We start from the raw sequence: 7,872 nt of genomic DNA, 5'->3' as shown, positions 1-7,872 counted from the left end.
ATTCCAGAGACAGAGGAGCCTGGCAGACTACAGTCCATGGGGTTGCAAAGAGTTGAACACGATTGACACTTCCATGATATATATATATATATATATGTTGCTAAGTCACTTGAGTCATGTCTGACTCTGTGCAACCCCGTAAGACAGCAGCCCACCAGGCTCCTCAGTCCCTGGGATTCTCCAGGCAAGGATACTGGAGTGGGTTGCCATTTCCTTCTTCAATATATGCATGCATGCTAAGCTGCTTCAGTCATGTCCAACTCTATGCAACCCTTTGGACAGCAGCCCACCAGGCTCCTCTGTCCACAGGATTCTCTAGGCAAGAATACTGGAGTGGGTTGCCATTTCCTTCTTCAATATATGCATGCATGCTAAGCTGCTTCAGTCATGTCCAACTCTATGCAACCCTTTGGACAGCAGCCCACCAGGCTCCTCTGTCCACAGGATTCTCTAGGCAAGAATACTGGAGTGGGTTGCCATTTCTTTCTTCAATATATGCATGCATGCTAAGCTGCTTCAGTCATGTCCAACTCTATGCAACCCTTTGGACAGCAGCCCACCAGGCTCCTCTGTCCACAGGATTCTCTAGGCAAGAATACTGGAGTGGGTTGCCATTTCTTTCTCCAATCTATCTATCTATCTATCTCTGTGTGTGTGTGTGTGTGTGTGCATGTGTGTGTGTGTAGACCCCAGTTGGATTCCTGGGTTGGGAAGATCCCCTGGAGAATGGATAGGCTACCCACTCCCATATTCTTGGGCTTCCCTTGTGACTCAGCTAGTAAAGAATCCACCTGCAATGGAGACCTGGGTTTGATCCCTGGGTTGGAAAGATCCCCTGGAGAAGGGAAAGGCTACCTACTCCAGTCTTCTGGCCTGGAGAATTCCATGGACTGTAGAGTCCATGGGGTCGCAGAGTCGAACATGATGGAGTCATTTTTACTTTCACTTACACACACACACACACACACATGACCATACATGACCCTTTTTTAGATTCTATTCCTATTTAGGTCATTGCAGAGTATTGAGTAGAGCTCCCTATGCAGTAAGTTCTTATTAGTTATCTATTTTATATATACTAATGTGTATATGTCAATGCCAATCTCCCAATCTATCCCTGGTGGTCTAGTGGTTAGGACTTATGCTTTCACTTATGCCTAGGGTGTGGGTTCAATCCCTGGTTAGAGAACTAAGACCCTGCAAGGCATGCAGTACAGCCAAAGGAAAAAATCTATTATAAGCATTTAAAAATATGTCTATAAAATATTAATTTGAAAAAGTTACTTTTGTCAGTCTCACAATATACTAATACTTTTTTCAAACCATCACATACAATTGTAGCATCACGGCCTTCATTACCTCTAAAAGCATATACTGACTCATCAAACTTTCAACTTCCCCTTTATTTCTAGGTTATTTGAGATATAATACTTTTGATCTAATGGGAATTTCATCTCATGTCACAGGATTTCATTTACATAACATGAAGATAATTTTCCTTTTTTTTTTTTTTTAATAATTGTAATCTTTCAACATTACTTACTGCTTCCTCTATCCATTTCTCAGTTCAGTTCAGTTCAGTCGCTAAGTCGTGTCTGACTCTTTGCGACCCCATGAATCACAGCACTCCAGGCCTCCCTGTCCATCACCAACTCCCGGAGTTCACTCAGACTCATGTCCATCGAGTCAGTGATGCCATCCATCCATCTCATCCTCTGTCATCCCCTTCTCCTCTTGCCCCCAATCCCTCCTAGCATCAGAGTCTTTTCCAATGAGTCAACTCTTCGCATGAGGTGCCCAAAGTACTGGAGTTTCAGCTTTAGCATCATTCCTTCCAAAGAAATCCCAGGGCTGATCTTCTTCAGAATGGACTGGTTGGATCTCCTTGCAGTCCAAGGGACTCTCAAGAGTCTTCTCCAACACCACAGTTCAAAAGCATCAGTTCTTTGATGCTCAGCTTTTTTCAGTCCAACTCTCACATCCATTTCTACTGACCTCTAAAAGGCCTTCTTTTTAAAGACATCTCACACTTACAACTGAGAATCAATATCTCTATAAATAGCTATTAAATCTCTGTGTTTATTTCTCTTTTTTATTGTATTATTTCTATGAGATTCAAATTTAACATTAATTGAGGTCATTTCTAGCTGTTATGCCTTTCCCAAACAAAGCAGTGCTGTTCAGAATACACTAATACAGTTCAGAATACACTAAAAAAATAAAAAGAGTGGCCTTTAAGAAGAGACTATTTTAAGAATATAAAAAGGTAGCTCTTTATAAAGAAAAATTTTGGTAAAAAGTTATCCTCATATTTGAGTATGTTGACAAATTAGTTTGGTATCTAAAGTAGCTGCTTGGCCCAATTTTTCTACATTAATATGGATAAGGCATTTCTCCTTTTTAACAAAAAGTGCTGGCATTATCCTCAAATGTAGATTTTTTTAATAATTTTTATTTTCAAAGAAGGTTTTACAGCTATTTTTGCTTTTACTACATATATGCATGTATGCCCATAAATATGAATATATATGTATATGTATATGTGTAAGTGTTTATTTGTAGGAGCAGTAAAAGTCATTTTAAATAGATTTTTGAAAGATATTTAGCTCTGAAGTGAAATAGTCTATGAAATTAGACAAAAACACTTCTGATAATATAACTAACATAGTAGGCTAATGTTTATTTAAATTTTACTTTGTTTTAGAAATAGCACTATTTACAATATACAAATTATTTGACATGTTACCTGTATTACTACAGGAGAGCTTAGCTAGTAGAGAATAAAATCACATTTCTTTAACTCAATCCAATCTATTACGTTTAATTCCTTAATTTTTCTGTTGTCCTCCTGGACGTAAAGCTTGATCTCTTTTGTATTTTAATTAAGGCAACACTCTTTAGGAAAAGGTGTTGCCAAGGAAGAAGAGGTAACTAAGTGGTACCTGTTAAAACTTGGGCCATTGTGGTCTTCATTTATAATATTCCAGAAGCATTAAGGTCAACTTCAATAAGACTGGAGACTGATACTGTGGATGAATGTTTATCCCATGTTGGGTAGCTCTTTTACTGATGTCATTATTAATTAGGAGTTTACAGGTGGCTCCAAGAATCTGCGTGCTATGCAGAGGCCACAGGAGACACTGCAGGTTCAATCCCTGGGTTGGGAAGATCCCCTGAAGGAAGGCATGGCAACCCACTCCAGTATTCTTGCCTTGGAGAATCCCATGGCCAGAGGATCCTGATAGGCTACAGTCCATAGGGTCCCAGAAAGTCCAACACGACTGAAGTGACTGGGCACACATTATTAATTGTGCCCACAAATATAAAAATTCTAATTCCTTTTATATAAATAAAGATTCACTAACATAATAATTTATTTTTGTTTTTTCATTTTTTTGTTTGTTTTAATGAATCACTTGGTCAGTATGCTCCTTCCGGAAATAAATGAATATGTATATTGAACAAAACAGAGCCACATGGGTCAAATTTTTACAGCGCACAACTCTGAAGCAAAATGGATTTCCACATATTATCACAGCCAGCAAAGCCACATTATGCTTTTATTTCCTCTTATTTTTCTGCCATTCCCCATCTAGATGAAGAAGAGCTGATAAGAATGTTGTGATTCTGTGAAAAACCTATTGGATAATATTTTTTATTAGCTATGCTTCACTATTTTGGATTCATTCAGTAAAAATTATGACAAAATCTAATCAGAATAATATTAGAAACAAGTTGTCATTCTCTTTTCCATAAATGTGAAACAATTGCTAGTATTTGTTCTGCAGTGATTTATGTGAGTGTGCATATATATATATGTGTGTATATATATAAACACACAAAAAGCAGTAATCTGATGAGTAGGGATGATAAATATTCATAAGTATAGTTAATACTAGAACATTTTCTTCCCTACTACTTTTTCTACTTATTTCTATTTGTTGGAGTGGTAGATATATTAAAATATTAATTTTCCGCTTTACTGGAATGATTTCAGAGTCAAGTGCCATTAAAATTCTGAGTGTAAATATGATAAAAAAGGATATGGCTCACTCTACTCTTCATTGGGCTTTTAAACTATTTATTTGCTTTTTTAAAAATGAGCTACTATTTCAAAAATGTTTATTGCCTTGCAGACTTATGCAGAAACTAGAAATTCTCTCTGTGATTCAGAAAGCATTGGATAGTCCCTTACCGTAAGCTTAGAAAGCAAAGGGCAGCTTTTTGGAGACAGGGTAACATGTGATGGTCAAGACCACATTTCACTGCTGTAAAGAGTACTTCTTATATACTCGTCTCTTTTTTTAAACTGTATTTCAGTTATAGGGATGAGCTAACAAGTGCCACAGAGAAGGCAACAGCAACCCACTCCAGTACTCTTGCTTGGAGAATTCCAGGGACGGGGGAGCCTGGTGGGCTGCCGTCTATGGGGTCGCACAGAGTCAGACACGACTGAAGCGACTTAGCAGCAGCAGCAGCAACAAATGCCATGCAGGGCAACTCTATGTGTGGAAAGAAACAGTGCAACCTTAGCAGGCTTAGTGCACTGGCCAAAAGTAGGTGAAAAACTCTGATGAAAAAGCCTGTCATTGTTACTGTACAAAAGGGATGATGAACAATGGATTATGAATTTACCTGATGTGAAAGAGATGTCATGATTTCCATCTCTTTTTATTTTATCCTTCATGAGTTTTCCTCACTACTAAATCTAACTCAGTTAACTTGTTTCATATAAGACCACATAGAATTTACTACCAACTCTCCACCCGAGGTACTTATTAGAGGTAAATGACACTATACTGAAGCTATCTTAATAAGTGTTGTGTTTTAAAATCCCCACTTTTCCCTATATTCATAAGCTTGCAAGTTCTAAGACCTGTTCCCTCCTCTCAGTGACCATGCCACCTGGAGCCCTGGTAAATTATACCTAGTATACCAAAGAATATTTGCCTATTTACCACAAACTGCTTATGAAGTTTCTACTCTATGGGAAATCCATGGGGTCTTTTGTGATCCCTTGTACTGTAGCCCACCAATCTCCTCTGTCCATGGAGTTTTCTAGGAAAGAATACTGGGATGGGTTGCCATTTCCTTCTCCAGGGCATCTTTCTACCCCAGGGATCGAACCCATGTCTCTTGTGTCTCCTGCTCTGGCAGGCAGATTCTTTACCACTGTGCCACCTGGGATGCCCATTAGGTGGTAACTCCTCTGTCAAACTGTTAAAGTTTTCTTCAGCATCAGGCTTAGTTCAGAAGTTGGCTATTTCCCATGGAGCAAAACCCTCACAAGAGATATGCAGATGGGAAACAAAAGATTTGGGTGCTATTATCATGTGTGTGTGTGTACCTGTGCACTCTCAGTAGCAGTCACATCCTACTCTTTGCAACCCCATGGACTGTAGTCCACCAGACTCTTTTGTTTCTCATCTGCATATCTCAATACAAACCATGTTCTATTGATAACAAATAGCTGAACTTTGTTGACCAAGCACATTTCTAAGTGCTCTACAAACATTAACTAATCTATACTTACAACCACTATGTGAGTTATCATTTCCATTTAACAGAGATTAAGTAATTATCCCAAGGTAACATAGCTAATAAGAAACAAAGAAAGAATCTGAACCCAAGCAGCCTGCCTCCATTATTCCTGCATTTAACTCCAATGAGGTTCATTATTGCCTTAGCTGTAGAATAAAGAAGAGATACTCCTTATCTGTTTCTGATATTATGGACACTTATCTCAGAATTTTCTGCTTTTGAATATCACATTGTCTAATTTAATGTCATGCTGGAGGTCCAAAAAACACTGATAAGTCAGATGAAGATTAGGTGGGAAAACAAAAGTAACAGAGGGCCTTCATTGTGACAATGTGAGACTTTCACACTTACTTACATTTGGAGATACTACAGTTTCCTGACGTAAACACAGGAAAAGGTACTCAAACTTATTTTATTTAATTAACTAATTAGGAAACATTAAGTTGTTTACTTCCTGTCATAAGATACTGATTTCAGACACTGACATTTGTTCAACAGTACACTGACATTAGTCATTTATCTCTGCTGCTAAGTGTTGCTAAGTCGCTTCAGTCGTGTCCGACTCTGTGCGACCCCATGGACTGCAGCCTACCAGGCTTCTCTGTCCATGGGATTCTCCAGGCAAGAATACTGGAGAAAGTGGAAAGTGAGAGTGAAGTCGCTCAGTTGTGTCTGACTCTTAGCGACCCCATGGACTGCAGCCTACCAGGCAGCCTCCTCCATCCATGGGATTTTCCAGGCAAGAGTACTGGAGTGGGTTGCCATTTCCTTCTCCACATCTCTAGTTAACTTAATATAGTTCATCCTGCTGCTGCTGCTAAGTCGCTTCAGTCGTATCCGACTCTGTGTGACCCCATAGACGGCAGCCCACCAGGCTCTCCGTCCCTGGGATTCTCCGGGCAAGAACACTGGAGTGGGTTGCCATTTCCTTCTCCAATGCATGAAAATGAAAAGTGAAAGTGAGGTCGCTCAGTCGTGTCCGACTCCTAGTGACCCCATGGACTGCAGCCTACCAGGCCCCTCCGTCCATGGGATTTTCCAGGCAAGAGTACTGGAGTGGGTTGCCATTGCCTTCTCCGATAGTTCATCCTAGCTCTACTTAAATCAGTATAGAGTCTATTTGTATTGGGATTATAGCTAAGGCTACCTACATTCATGTTATAGGTGTTCTTATCTCAAATTATTTGTACATCTTAAACAATTCATGTAGTCATTCTTACCTTTCTACTTATATAATGTTTCATCTTCTAGGAATTCTACTTAATTATTCAGAAAATTTCTAAATATTCTTTAAAACTTAGTCTAAGTATCAATTTACAATGACTTCCTCACACAGCTGTCCTAATCATGTAAATCCACTTCGTAATCCTGATGCACGTTTACTATACTTAAGCCATATCTGTTCTTCATCACCAAAGTGTATGCTTTAAAAGGACATAAGTCATTTTGCATTTGTTTGTTGTGTACATATTTTTATTCATTTTTGACTTTCATTCTAAATACAAAAACCTTGTAAGTAGTCTATAACATGTTTTTTCAGTTATTTCCCACTGATAATAATTTAAAATTATGTATGAAAGAGTACTACAGAGAATTGATTGATGAATATTTTCTCTCTTCTAAATTTAAAGTTCAAATATAAACTATGGAAATAAAACAAATGAACTTAGATAAAAAAAACACATTTCGAATATAATCATCTGATATTAAAATGGAATTCTCCAAGCCAAGCCTCAGCGATATGTGAACCGTGAACTTCGAGATGCTCAAGTTGGTTTTAGAAAAAGCAGAGGAACCAGAGATCAAATTGCCAACATCCATTGGCTCATTGAAAAAGCAAGAGAGTTCCAGAAAAACATCTATTTCTGCTTTATTGACTATGCCAAAGTCTTTGACTGTGTGGATCACAATAAACTGTAGAAAATTCTGAAGGAGATGGGAATACCAGACCACCTGACCTGCCTCTTGAGAAACCTGGATGTAGTTCAGAAAGCAACAGTTAGAACTGGACATGGAACAACAGACTGGTTCCAAACAGGAAAAGGAGTACGTCAAGGCTGTATATTGTCACCCTGCTTATTTAACTTATATGCAAAGTACATCATAACAAACACTGGGCTGGAAGAAGGACAAGCTGAAATCAAGATTGCTGGGAGAAATATCAACTATCTTAGATATGTAGATGTACCACCCTTATGGCAGAAAGTGAAGAAGAACTAAAGAGCCTCTTGATGAAAGTGAAAGAGGAGAATGAAAAAGTTGGCTTAAAGCTCAATGTTCAGAAGATGAAGATCATGGCATCTGGTCCCATCACTTCATGACAAATAGATG

Source organism: Bos javanicus, chromosome 3 (assembly GCF_032452875.1).
Source record: "Bos javanicus breed banteng chromosome 3, ARS-OSU_banteng_1.0, whole genome shotgun sequence".
NCBI classification, from domain to species: domain Eukaryota; kingdom Metazoa; phylum Chordata; class Mammalia; order Artiodactyla; family Bovidae; genus Bos; species Bos javanicus.
This window is presented reverse-complemented; position numbering follows the sequence as displayed.